Source organism: Rhipicephalus microplus, unplaced genomic scaffold (genome assembly GCF_043290135.1).
Source record: "Rhipicephalus microplus isolate Deutch F79 unplaced genomic scaffold, USDA_Rmic scaffold_107, whole genome shotgun sequence".
Taxonomy (NCBI): domain Eukaryota; kingdom Metazoa; phylum Arthropoda; class Arachnida; order Ixodida; family Ixodidae; genus Rhipicephalus; species Rhipicephalus microplus.
This window is the reverse complement of record NW_027464679.1, coordinates 786,848-801,326: the sequence shown is the minus strand read 5'-3', so window position 1 is coordinate 801,326 and position 14,479 is coordinate 786,848.

Here is a 14,479-nt window from a genome sequence, read left to right as displayed (position 1 = left end):
ATGATTTACCACCCGTAACGCAATTTTTTTTTATGTTTTAGACAAAGTAATAAATGAAGATGACTTGTACATAAGAAATAAACAACGTTATTTACACGGTTGTTAATAGGCTGTTCTGGATTGCTTAGCGTCCCTTAGTTTTCGTATCGCGGCCTCTGCGATTAGTTACGGTAGCAAAGCTCATGGAGCCAATCGCGAAGGTCACCTTCTTCAACGATGAAATCGAAGCACGATTGATTGATATGTGGGGTTTAACGTCCCAAAACCACTATATGATTATGAGAGACGCCGTAGTGGAGGGCTCCGGAAATTTAGACCACCTGGGGTTCTTTAACGTGCACCCAAATCTGAGCACACGGGCCTACAACATTTCCGCCTCCATCGGAAATGCAGCCGCCGCAGCCGGGATTCGAACCCGCGCCCTGCGGGTCAGCAGCCGAGTACCTTAGCCACTAGACCACCGCGGCGGGGCGAAATCGAAGCACGAGACGCGCAGACTTGCACATACTACTTACCGAACTTTTTGCTTAGCTTACACAGTGTTGCATCTGTTGTATCAAACGCAGTATACACTGCACAATGCGCTCGCAGACATGCATCTCGGAAGTTACGTGCACTAGTCAGTTGGTGCATGACGCTAAAGCGGAAACTGGTCAGGCAGGCGGCGGACGATGGAGTCGTGGTGTGTGTGTCTCACTTCTTTTCCTTGTGCGCCGTCTACTTGGCTGGTTGATGCAGTGTGTTCTTGAGAGCATACGTTCTCTGACGCCAGTAGATCAAAGTGTTATTAGCCTCTCAGCAAGTTACGGATATACGGTACAGAAATACGGTACCATTCCTGCTTTACCGCTTGTTGTTCTTTTGCCACTCCCAGTTCCAGTCCCCTGAGCGACAGGTTCGTCTGATTAGTTATATTAGAAGAAGAGAAAAGTGCCCACACCTAACTGTCTCTCCTTACGAGGACACCCCAACAGGTTAACAGCATTAACACGTTTTTTACAAGACAGTCGAAGCACTCACAAGCACCAAGAAATAACGAACTTTCATTTGTATAACACATGCACTTATCACCCATCATATGTGTGCACTGAAGTGAATGACGTGTCGACTGCTTTGTACACACGAGCGTATACATCATCATAAGGACCAGACGTGTGCTCTGCTGCTTTGTGCTGGTTGGACCGAATATTAACGAGGGACATTATCAGTGACTTCATTTGTTGACTGTCGAACATTTTGTTATCATTTTGTTGTGATATGTGCGTATAAGTGTGTCTTTGCATATCTGTGCCCGAGTGTTTTATTTTTCATGTACAGCTTTGTATGTTTTACTTTAAGACACGTGTTCAAGTTTCACTCAAGGGCTAAGGAGTAGCCAGCGCCATAATTGTGCGCCAACATCTCCTTATATATCATATCAATATAAAAAAAGTCGGCACAGGGATGGGGCTCGTTAACAGTGCGTAGGCTGAGCGGCAACAGCGTGAGGACCACGTAGAAGCTTAGGGGGAAAAAATAGCACGTTTCGTTGGGGTGCTTTGGTGCAACGAGCGAGAAAAAAGGAGTGATATCGTTGTGCCGTATCGTATTTCCGTGCCGTACCCCCGTAACTTGCTAAAGTACTCTTCAAGAACAGCTTTACTTTCTATAGCTGAATCCCAATCAACTCATTTCTCACACTGCGTCAGTGGGCGTGGTGTGTGTGCGTCAGTACTGCAGCGACGCATAAAAATGCGGTAGTTGATTTTCCTTTGGAATATATCAGTAGAAATCAGTAGATTTTAAATTTCAGCCTTTGCGCTTAGTTTGTGCATCGCGATTTCAGCGCTGATATTAGTAATCTACCGCATACAAAGAGTACTCTAGCTTGTCGTGAAGTAGTAAAAATTACGACTCCGAGATTACAGGTGTCCCGAAGGTGTTGAAGCTTTAGTTTTTCAGGTTGGGAAACAGACACGACGAGTCACCTTTCGAAGAAGCCGGGCAGATGAGGCGTTTGGCAGTGTCATTTTCAAGTGGGGGCGGGCACAGTATCTTTTTGCCAGAGAAGATCATCTAATGGGAAGTACATGGTCAGCAATGGTAAGCCCCTAACAGATCCTCTTCTTGGCAGAAGGTCTGAAAAGTACACAATAAAAATTAAGCGGGGACGAGGTGGCTGTGCACATCTTCACTTGCTCCCTGGATCTGCACCCACAAGATTGTTTTACATAGTTGATGCTTCAATTTATTGCACGTTCTAGAGCCCCCGAAAATCAACCAATCTGAAGATCTCCAATACGATGCCTCTGTTAATCATGTCGTAATTTCGTGACGTTATGCGCCAAAAGTTATTACATTATGTCCATCGCCGATTCTTCGCATTACGTCTTTGCGCACTATTTTCCTTGGAATCATATACCGCGTAGCCTATGTCCCCATAGTGTTGCGATGTTTCCCCATTGACTTTCATGCATAGAATAATTTTCAGCCGTGAATTCACCCCTCTACATTGCAAGCAGGGTACTTCGGAGCCATAAAAGCTCTTCAGAAAGCACTGCCTGGATGTCACACTTCTGGGCAAGGTGTGTTAATTTTGTATTCTCAGAAAAAGAGAGAAGTGGCAGAGGGGAAAAAACAGGCAAGTGAATCATGAAAAAAAAAAATTATTTGCTCCAATAGTCGAGCTGTGGTCGAAGGCTGCTCGCTTGCAAATGCTCACACATGTGCAGTGAATCGTTGGCGAAATTTCAATGCGATTCCGAAAATCTGCCAGTGGCTTTCCTGCACGAGTGATTCACACCCGTAAACACTGGCTAACAGGCTCGTTCGGCGCTCTGAGCATGTTGAGTACTTGCTCACCCTTACACTTTCCAGTGATGGTAGAGCACTGCGGGATAATCTCGGGGTACACAGTGAAAAGGGGGAAACGTCAAAAAGAGAAGGCGGGGACACCTGCTGATGAATGCACGAACGAATACACTTTATTTAAAGTCCGGCAGTTTTCCCCGGGCGAGGTGGGGGGAAGAGAAGATAAGCAAAAGTTTTTTTTTTCCAGCTACTTGGTTGTCGAAGCTATTCGTTTGGAAAATACACTCGCTCAAGCATTGCCAGTAATTATTTTGCTGCGTCATTTGAGCGAGCTGGTGGCTTTCCTTCTTTTCTCAGCCACCACGCGGCACCACGTCAAATCAAACTATTTAAACATCGGTATATCTGCTGATAAATGAGCAGCTGTGGAAACACTGAGTGTCTGTGCGTTTAATCTGAGAGTTTCACATTTACTGACGCTGATGCGCAGAAACAAGACGCATCGTGCCCGCTACGACGAGCGTCCGCCGGCATTACAGCATTTTTGGTTGGAGGATAAGGGAGACCTTGGAGAGAGAGTACGCGGGGCGCACGCATTTGAATATCTAAAGGCCAACGTTGCACGATAGTTCCCGCTTTAACGAGCAACGGTTCAGCTCTGTTACGCCACCAGGCACACGAGCTCGCTTTAATTGAGTATGCGACCAGCAGCCACATTATGACCCGCCTGCATGCAGCCTTGCGCGGAGCAATCGAAGATCGCGTCACGGGGCTCCGATGTACGTTATAACCCCCCCCCCCCTCCTTCCACCATTGCAAGCAGCTCTGAAACAACACGTGCCGACACAAGTGCCTTACGCAACATGCAGCCTAGACTGCGTAAAAGGAAAATTAAACGCGCGAAAGTAAGCGTTCCATGGGGCTAGCTGTTCATAAAAAGCATCACTGCAGTTATAGCATAAAAGAAAATCGTTTCCGGGTGAAATAATTATCCAGTGCCGAGGAACGAGGACCTAAGGTCAGACAGGAGACGAGCGCTCAAAAGTTAATTGGCAAGAGAGAGAAAAAAAGAGAAAAAAATGCATATTGAAATCACCGTTGGGTTTTCCATGATCTCTTACAAGATCGTGCAAAAGTACCACGTTCGAAACATTTTCGGTGCTTAGAAAGTAAAATAAATAAAAAGAAACGCCACAATAATGATATATATATATATATATATATATATATATATATATATATATATATAAATATATAAAACGTAACGTTATATAAGTAACGTACATTCCACTGATGTAATTACACTCCACTGATGTACATTCCACTGACCATGTAAGATTACAAACAGCATAAAATATAGAATATAAAATTACTTGTTTAAAAAGTAATTTTAATGATTAACCTATAGCGCTTGAGTCGGACAAGCAGCAGTATATACCGACTAGCATTGGCTGGCCCTGGTTATTGGCTACTCTATGTCAACATCGGCTCATATTAACTAGCCCTTGTTGTAACAGCATAATAGAAAAAAAAAATTCACGTTGTCCCTCATGTATTTCGCCGAATGTAAGTGTTGCATTTATCTTGTTACTGCAAAATTCGCATTTTTGCTTTGCATGATTGCTACCAGACTACCCGAACTCGCGAGCCAGACTGTATCGACTCCCGTTGTGTGGCATTTGCACGTAAGGGCCACGTTCAATTTTCTATAATAAAATGCTACTGAAGGGGCACGACCACTGAAACCGTTAGGTGAGAATATGGTAACGGTTGCCGAACATTATAGCAGCAGTAGAGAGAGAGAGAGACGAGAAAAAAGGAAGGCAGGGAGGTTAACCAGATGCTAGTATCCGGTATGCTACCCTACACTGGGGTTGGGAAATAGTGGGTTGAAAGAGGAAGGGAGAGTTCATAGCAGCAGTAAGTAAATAACAACGCGCCATAGGAAGCGCAGTCTGTATAGACGCCTTTCGAAAAGCCAGTCTCGTGTTTCTCAAGTCTGTGTTTTTTTTTTTTCCTCCCACCGATGCATCGTTCCCAACAGTCCCACCATCGCTCTCTTGACGTGCCCTACTTATACAAAAGACGCGCGGCAAGCAAAACACTGTACGGGAGGGATATACAAGCGCGTTTGCCGAGAGAGATACACACATTCCGTTCCCAGAGTTCTCGAGTAGCATCCGAGCGTCTCATCCTCTTTCCCATCGCATAACATACAGCCCGTTCCCGCGTGCCACGTTCGTGGACGCTGCTTTCATTTCCATCGTGAAGTGTTTACGAACATGTGCATAAATCATTACCCGGGTGTTCGCAACGTCGCCGCAGTTGCGTGCAGCGTTTCTCGCGTATAGGCTTCTATCGAGAAATGAGTGGCATCTCAAAAAACTTCAGTTAAATATATTTAATTCACCGAGATTCAACTGATACTGTGTGGCTGCTAAAACAGTGGACAGCGGAAGTTGGCCGATACTTTCGGTCACTTGACATTTCCACCAAGAAGAATCGTTTAAACGCAGTTGGGCCGTTATAAGCAAGCACTGCCTCGCACTGGTCATCATTTAGAAAGAGCTGCAGCCAACGCTAGATGAAACCAGCCACACTTTGGACAACCTCCTTACAGCAAATATTATGCTACATAGGCAGTGTAGGTAAGTTACGATGAGAGAACTAATGGTTTAACATGTGTAGCTTGCATATATATATATATATATATATATATATATATATATATATATATATATATATATATATATATATATATATATATATATATATATATATATATATATTAGATGGCCCATACGTGACATTCACTGGTGCAAGATACAAACATTATATATTGATATGTGGGGTTTAACGTCCCAAAGAGACGCCGCAGTGTAGGGACGGGGTTCTTTAACGTGCGCCCAAATCTGAGCACGTGGGCCTACAACATTTCCACCTCCATCGGAAATGCACCCTCCGCAGCCGGGATTCGATCCTGCGACCTGCCGGGTCAGCAGCCGAGTACTTCAGCCACTAGGCCACCGCGGCAGGGCTGTAAACATTATATTACATACCGCGGTCGGAATAAAAATGCGGGGTAGAAACGCACCGCAGTGAAAGTCAACGGTAAATGTGCAACTCCTCGTATATGTAACTGTACAATGACTCCTTCAGTAGTGACTATATGACCACGAAAAGTCCAATTTTCATTTAAAAACAAACAAACAAGAAGAATGAGAAGACGATGCCAGCGTTGCTGCGCCGTCCACTCCAAAACCCACGTGTATGTGTCGAGAGCACTGCATGAAGTAAATTCCAACAGCTTTCGCTCATTGACATGTTAGAAGACAACATAGCGCACACAAGTTCACTTCTTGGAGATAATAAAGCTTGAAGACACTGAACGACTGTGCGCTATTCGATAGTGAAGCCAATGATAGCGAAGCAATGATTTCGCTGCATCTTGGACCTCAACTCCTTTCAATACAGCCATGCAGCAAGTGCACCGATCAACTCATGAAGCAAAGAGTGCCCAATGCACTCTTGCTTCACATTACGAAGGACAACTTCACATTCAACAACTGCAACTGCTTCACATTACGAAGGAGAAACGGACAATGCTTCACTGCGCCTGTACAGCGCAATAAGTATACTATCGATTAAGCGCAGTAACTCCATCAACGAGCTGGGCCATGACCAACTTGCACCTTGGTTTAGACGGCCAAATGCAAACCGATCTCGTGAGCTCTACGTATACACATCATCCAATGCTGCACATTAGTATCTACAGGCGTACAATGTTTTACTGCGTCTTCAAAAGCACAAGACTTTTGGTTCACTATGGGCACGATTATTTTTTTTTTTCCTCATAAATGCGTACAGCATTCAGTCGGCTTTTATTGGAAGCATCACGCAGCACTGACAGCGGGGAACACTGTCGAGACTGAGCCCCCATTTCGGATGTATCTTTCTTTTGTTGCGCTTGTATAAACGCGCGACTCGATAAAGGCAGCATCCCTTTCGAAAGAAAACCGAACTTCGACGCGGTCCCTTTGTGAGCCTTCTTACTCGGGAGTGATATGCGAGACAGCTGGGTTACACCTAGCCCCAAACTAGTCACGTCGTTTTCACCGGCCCTTTTTTTGTACCATCCCTGACCTTGGAGCATGCTTTACTTTGCGTGTTGATAAACTGCGATCGACGGTTGTATCAATGGTGACCTATTAAAAGCGAAAGCAAAAACAGTAATAACGAACAACTTGAAAGAAGGAAAAAAAAGTAATTAGCGGCAAATAGGCTACGAGACTACCGTGCTGAGGAAGTCTACTGGGATTGCAAGGAGGCTCTGAAGGCAGTCGTAAATTAAAGAAGTGGAAGAGGGCGTATAGCTGGAAAGCGAATGAGCATCCAGACAGCGGTTTGAAGAAAAACGCTCAAGGTCTGACACTCTTCATATAGACTAGCATGCCTCGCAACGCCCAAGGTCGCGTCGATCGAGTCACCGTCTCGAAGCGTGGAAAGTATGCACGAACTCTGTTGACACACAGAGCGAAAAAGGTCGTGCAAACAAATAGAGTACCGTACGGAGCGAAATAGGCAATCGTACAGGCAAACAAACCGAATGCCAGACTTTACGATGCGGAGACAGAGCGATAAATAAAGACGAAAAGTAGCGGTGCCAGGGAGGCATCATCTTTGTCTGAGCCGCATCGGCATAGAGAAGAATCGCGACTTATAAAGCAGGTGTGAGGGGAGAGGGGAGGAGCTGGGCGAGTGAGGGAAGGGAGCTGTTCGGATCAGACGAGAAGTGAACGGCAACGGCACAGAATAAGCGCGAAACGGCCCGATCCAAGGTATCGTTCGTTTCTCTGCGGTATGCGACCAATTGTTGGGTATATAGTATATTTCTTGGTTGAAAGTGTCATTTTCTCCTCCCTCCTTCCCTCCCCGGAGACGCGAAGCTGCAGGTGAAGAGATAGAGTTTTTTTTTTTTTTTTGGTATCGGAAGGAGGAAAAAGGGGCTGCCCGGTCTACTGGCGCGAAAGAGCAAGGGAGGGGGGTGGCGGTGTGAAGGTTAAATGTGCGGTAGAGGTTGGGGAAAGATTGTATACGCGTATGTGACGTTATGCAACGCACGAAGTGCCTTTCCAGCAGCCCCGACCGAGCGTGATGCATACATGCATTCTTTCCGCAAGGCACATGCATGCTTGCCAGCAGTCCCGATTCCCTTCCTCGTCTTTTTTTTTCCCTCTCCTTTTATTAATTTTTTTTTTTTCGCGGAGCCCCTGTCAAGGATCCCGTGGCAGCCCGCTCGAGCTCTTCTGTTGTGCCACGCACGGTCGACCGTAGGAACCCTGGCGAATCAATCCGTGCTGCAGGCGTCGTACAGTTGGCCGGCTACGAGCAGCGGCTGCTTTCCCACGCTCTTCGAGCGCGCCACGAGAGGGTGTTGGCCACGCAGGCTCGCGCGACGGCAACCCCCCGCAGCGGAGTTCGTACGAACTCGGCGGGCAGTCGCACCAAACAACGCCAAGCGTTCCCGCAACACTTCCCCCTGCCGGGGCAAAAAAAGAAACGGCACCTTCTAGCGCATAGCGGTACACACGAAGGGGGGATGGGAAGGGCTGGAAGGTGCACGGATAAGTTCTCACAAAGCCGATTGTCGATGACGGTGGCGCACGAAAAAAAAAAAAAAGGTGCGCAAACTAGCCCCCAATTCTGGGCTTTACAATGTGAAAGCTTGCTTGGCTGTGCTGAGGTATCAACGAAAACAATCGATTACCTAGGTAAACAGATTACTATGTCTGTGAGTCAACATAGCTTCATAAATTATTATTATTATTATTATTATTATTATTATTATTATTATTATTATTATTATTATTATTCGTTGTAGTAAAAGTTCTTTTTCTACATGTTATAGCTCGCCTAAAGTTCGTATTTAAATCGTAATATACATATTTTTAATGAAAGCAGTTATTGAACTTTCTTTAAATTTATAAAGCTGCCCACATCTTGGCCACCTGGTATGAATCACCGGAGCTTGGCAAAGAGCGACAATACCCCTTTCTGCTGAAAGAAAAAAAACTTTCTTTAAACAAAAATGAGAGTGGCAATAAAGGCAGCCTAACAGGTTGCGCCATCCGGTAACGCATTTTCGAACCCCTAACGATGCCGGATAGCCTCAGTTGCTGCACAAAGAATAATAACAGCTGGGGTTTCACGCCCCAAAATCAAATAATTACGAGGGATGCCATGGTATAGGGCTCCGGAATCTTTGCCCACCTGGGGTTTTTTAACGTAGATGTAAACATAAGCACGAGGGCATCAAACATTCGGTCTCCCCGAAATGTGGCCGGCACGGCCGGGATTCGACCCCGCGACCTTCCGTTCCGCATTCAAGCACCACGGACACTAGGCCACCATGGCAGGTGGAGGAGGATAGGAAGCACCGTGGCGGCTGTACACAGAATGGTCTGCATGACATCGACTTCCACAGTGGTACGCTATAGGCTTTGCATACTTTTTAAACGCGGAACGGTTTAGGTGGCTGGCTGTCGTATGCTGTCGTCGTCACTTGGCGTAACGCTCCACGAGTAGCCTTGGAGAAGTTTTATTCCTCCTGTTCTTTGAGCGCATTGACGATGGTCACATGATCACCTGCCATCATCAGCAAGAAATAAAGTAAGGCGCTTGGTACAATGCAGACAAAAGCACGTATAAAAATAGAACAGGAAGCAAGTACGATATATATATATATATATATATATATATATATATATATATATATATATATATATATATATATATATATATATATATATATAACGAAAATTAGAAAAATAAAAAAAATTGGTAAAGGGAAAGGGAGAACTGAATTAAAATAAGAAGAGAAAAAGACAAAAATAGGAAAAAGAGTAGAAAGAAAGATAGGAGGAGAGAAGGACAAAACCGAAGAGAAAAAACAAAGGCTGCCCAGTTCCGCACTTCTTTAAAGCTTAACACCACGAATACGTTGCTACCTTAGTTTTCTTTTTCTTTAGTGGGCGGCTCTCGGTTCGCTCACACTCGATAAGTCTTTTTTTTTTTCGCCTCACGGAAATACCGCTATACATAACGGCTTGCATTCTGCCTTCACCCACCTTCCCTCCGGCTGTGCTCTCACTACCCCACGAACACGAATAATGATAAGAAATAAACAACAAAAAAAGTGGTGAGGGTGGGAGGCGGCAGGTGGTGGGGAGCAGGGGTTCCACTCGCTACGCTTAGATATACACCGTCGTATTTGCGTAACGTCGAATGCGGCCTTGCGCAACCTTGGTTCAAACAGTCTGCCCCAAACGCGTTTTTCTTTCAACTGATTTTATTTCCTCCTCCTCTACCGTGTACAGTTGTAGACTTGCGAAGTTGCGAGAAGGCCGGTGCAAGCACGCACATGGGTTACCGTACTCGTATATCGGAACGCGAAATTTTGGGGCTATGCAATACACTTCCTTTCGTTTCCAGCGCCTGCAGTTCACGTCAAACGGGCGCAATTTTGACTCGATCACTTTAAATTAGAGGCCAGATTTACGGCGACATAGCGCGGTTATCAAGAACACTTGCCCGTGGCGATCGTTGTGCTGAAAAAGAGAACAACAATATTGCGTTTCGATTCGTGAGTACTTTACAAGCGACTTCCCTGCTGTTTCTAGAAATGTCCTTTCCCTTCGCTTGCATGAAGTGATCAGATTCAATGAAGTTGACCCGCACCAAACGGACATTGAACTTACACGTGCACAAAAAACTGTGGAGGCTGAATTTTGGTATTAAAATGTATGCCTGTCTGTGCAAATCAGCTTATAAATATTGAATACCATGTTTGCTTTGTGGCAATTACATTAAAAACAATAAAAAGAAGTAAACAGCATTTCTAAATTTTTTTTTACTCTTTGTATACCACTGTTAGTTATTCAGTGGTAGCGACCGTCTAGTTTACTCGAATTCGTAAGATATAGATAGTTGCTTCAACACAGCGTCCTGCATATATATGGACCAAGTCACTGCTTTGGTATTGCATTTAATTTGATTTGCATTCAGATGCTAGCTCGTGAAACTGCCCCGCCGCGGTGGTCTATAGTGTCTAAGGTACTCGGCTACTGACACGCTGGTCGCGGGATCGAATCCCGGCTGCGGCGGGCGTATTCTTGATGGAGGTGATCGAAAACGCTGTATGCCCGTGTGCTCAGATTTGGGTGCACGTTAAAGAACCCCAGTTGGTCAAAATTTCCGGAGCCCTCCCCTAGACGGCGTCTCTCATAATCATATATGGTGCTTTTGGGACGTCAAACCACAGGTACCAATCACAAACTCGTGAAATTACACAAAACAAAGCTCCAAATTTGAAATAAATCACTCGGTAGGGACACTAAGGGAAATGTAGGGAATTCCAGGAAGATTTGGGAAGGTGCTTATCAGGTGCGTATGAAGGTGCTTGCCTGAAGGTTTCGATTGAAACTTTTTTGCGTACAAGACGAGCGCAAACCAGAGCGGGAACCAGGCACGGCTGCAAACGAATGAACGACGCCGCTGATGACGGTCTAAATGGCGCGCACTATTGGGAGTGACGTAGAGAACGGCGTAACTCACGCAGTAGCTAATGAAGATGTTTAGCGTATCTCGTGGCGAATGGATTTTTTTTCAGCCTAGCCATATATACACCTATCGCTATAAGCCTCATTCGTTCTTTGTCAAACGCTTGTGGAGTCATTTCATACGTCATCAGCTAGAATATGGGCGAACTGCCATAATGAAAATGAACAAAATACGTAAAAAAGCAACGAAACTTTAGAGCATGGAAAAGTAACGAAAGAGATTGTCCTTCTAGGCAGAAATTCAAAGGTAAGCACTATTTTCCCGAGTATGTCCAACATGATGGAAGAAAAGATCGATTCGATTTGTGGGGTTTAACGTCCCAAAACCACCATTTGATTATGAGAGATGCTGTAGTGGAGGGCTGCGGAAATTTTGACCACTTGGGGTTCTTTAACGTGCACCCAAATCTGAGTACACGGGCCTACAACATTTCCGCCTCCATCGGAAATGCAGCCGCCGCAGCCGGGAATCGAACCCGCGACCTGCGAGTCAGCAGCCGAGTACCTTAGCCACTAGACCACCACGGCGGGGCCTGGAAGAAAAGATGCCGAAGTGTCCGTCCCTGTGCTTCTGTACCTGAAACTAACCGATATACGTACAAAAGCATGGCTCAGCATCCACATGGCAACCCACAGCGAACGCCAGCTCGATCGTCGCATACGTTAGTCGAACGTGTGATTGAAAGTGCATATAGGTGACCCGCAAAGTATTTTTTTTTTTGCTTTTCTGCGTTCACGAGATTATAGATATGGAAACTTCACAAAAAGCTGTACAGCATAACCAGCATCTTCAGAAAACAGTCAAATACCTTCGGCAATTATTTAGCTAGTTTTCTAGTCGCATAAAGAATGAATAGAAGCGGGTAATACACGAAATAAAAATTTCAGTCTATGGGTCAGAGCACCACTGAAAAATGCACCACGCGAGAGGACAAAAACAAAAAAGAAAGAAACTGAAGAAGACAGTTCGTTTCTTCACAGATGCATGGCTGTTCTGTAAGAATAAAGCTTCAAGACGAAGTAGTGGTCAGGAAACAATGGACCCAGAAAAAGAAGACGATCGATTTTCAAAGCTGGAACTAACAACGAAGGCTTATTGCGAAAACTTGACAGACCCTTTAAATCTTCCGACAATCACCAGGTACATACGTGGGAGTTTTAAATGGTTTATATTGTAAAATAAAGTTATCCTCTTAGTTCCAGCCTTTGCCTGTCACCTTCTTTCTCTGTATCCGTTGGTTAATTGCCAGTATTTCATCTTTAGTCATGTGCCAACCACCTAAGGCGTCAAATATTCCTGAAGAACATTGATTTTTTTTTTCACTGCGACTGTAAGAGCTAGGGCTCTGCGGAGCTCGGAATATCAGCATCGACTTCGGCCTTTCCAGAGAGCCTGCTAAGCAACGATTAGGAACTGTCCGCATGGGGGAGCGGCCCACGGTGTGACCCTAAAAGGTGGCACTTCTCCGGATCCTTAAATAAAGCTCCTCGTTCCGTACTGTAGCAAACGTGTGCTTACCTCTCGTTCGCTGTGAAGCGGGGGAAAAAGATATTCCGTCCCGCTGTTACTTCCGGAGCGTTCACAGGCATGACGCACCACACGGACACCACAGCGCACCTTGCATTCCCTTTCCTCAGTTTTTCCACCGTTGCCCGAAAGTTCGCGGTCACAGCAAGAAAACATTTAGCCCCCAGGCGTGCGAAATAAACTTCCACGTGCCCAGACAGCGAAATCAGCAGGAGCAGACAATGCCTATACCGAAGCGACGAAAGTGAAAGCACCACCCGTTGGCGTAAAAGCTGAAGCTATGCTAACAGCGCAACGTGGCATGCCCCCCCCCCCTCAAAAAAAAAAAAAAAAGGAAACAGCCGGAAGCATTTTATCTCTGTACGAAATGATATCAGTTTATTTGCTGCTATGCAAGCTGGAGTGGTTTACCTACGTATGTAAAAGTTACTGAATATTGCTTCGTCAGCGTCACGGCGACGCTCTGTTGCCAATATCGAGACTTCACCGCAGACAATGCTCACAGATAGAACGGAACCTATATATATATGTAGCATGACTCGTGCAATGCAGTCGAATAGCAGGCTCACGCCGCAGTTTTGAGGGCGTATTTGCATTTACTTTCATAGCATGACCCGTGCAATGCAGTCGAATAGTTCAGAGGACGTACTTGCATTTATTTTTATAGGTTATTGCCATCGATAAATCTACACGACTGCACGCAATTCGCATTCGTTGCGGCAGCCGGGCATCAGCAAGGAGGACGGCATTGTCGCTTTAGGCGCAGGGACGTCTGCGGCGGTGCGTGCGGAGAAGAGGCGACGACCTGCAGTATACGCGACATCTGCACGCTGCGTTTTTCCCACGCTGCTGGCGCCATCTCGGCGAGGAACGGCAGCAAACAAGCGGCGTTTTTTCGCCGTTCGCTTCTGCACGTGTGGCGCCCTTCGGCTGAACGCAGGTGCGACGATGACACGTCGTGTGCGAACTCCCCGTAGCCAGGGTGCTGTAGCTTGAAATCTTTTTTTTTTTGCTCTGTGTTTGACGCCGTGTGCGGTTTACGTGCGTGCTGCGAAAACGGGTGCCGTGCTGATGCCTGTTTTTCTTGCTTCTCATATAAGACGTGAACTGCCAGTTTTTGAAGAAATGTTACTCGGGTTAAACAGACACACACGCGCACTCTTTCTTGGTATAAAATCAGAGAAGTAGTTAAAGCACTGGCGAAGTAAATAAAGCACATGCACAAAAGCTGTCCCACAAGGGTAAGCTACAAGCGTAAAAAAAAAAAAAAAACACTGCATATAAAGGATATCGTTACAGACTGAATATGGAGAGTTATCGACACCCCTGATCCCAAAATGCAAACACTGGATAAGCTAGGATATAGTTTGGTTTGGTTTGGCAAAACTTTATTGTGATAGTCCGAAGGCGTGCGCCCTAGCACGCGGTGGGCCGCTCCCACGATGGGGCAGTAAGGCCGAGACCCAGCGCCGCATCGTGGGCCCCCTGGACGGCCCGAAATTGCGATGTTATGTCCTGACTCCGGAGAGCGAAGTCCCACTTT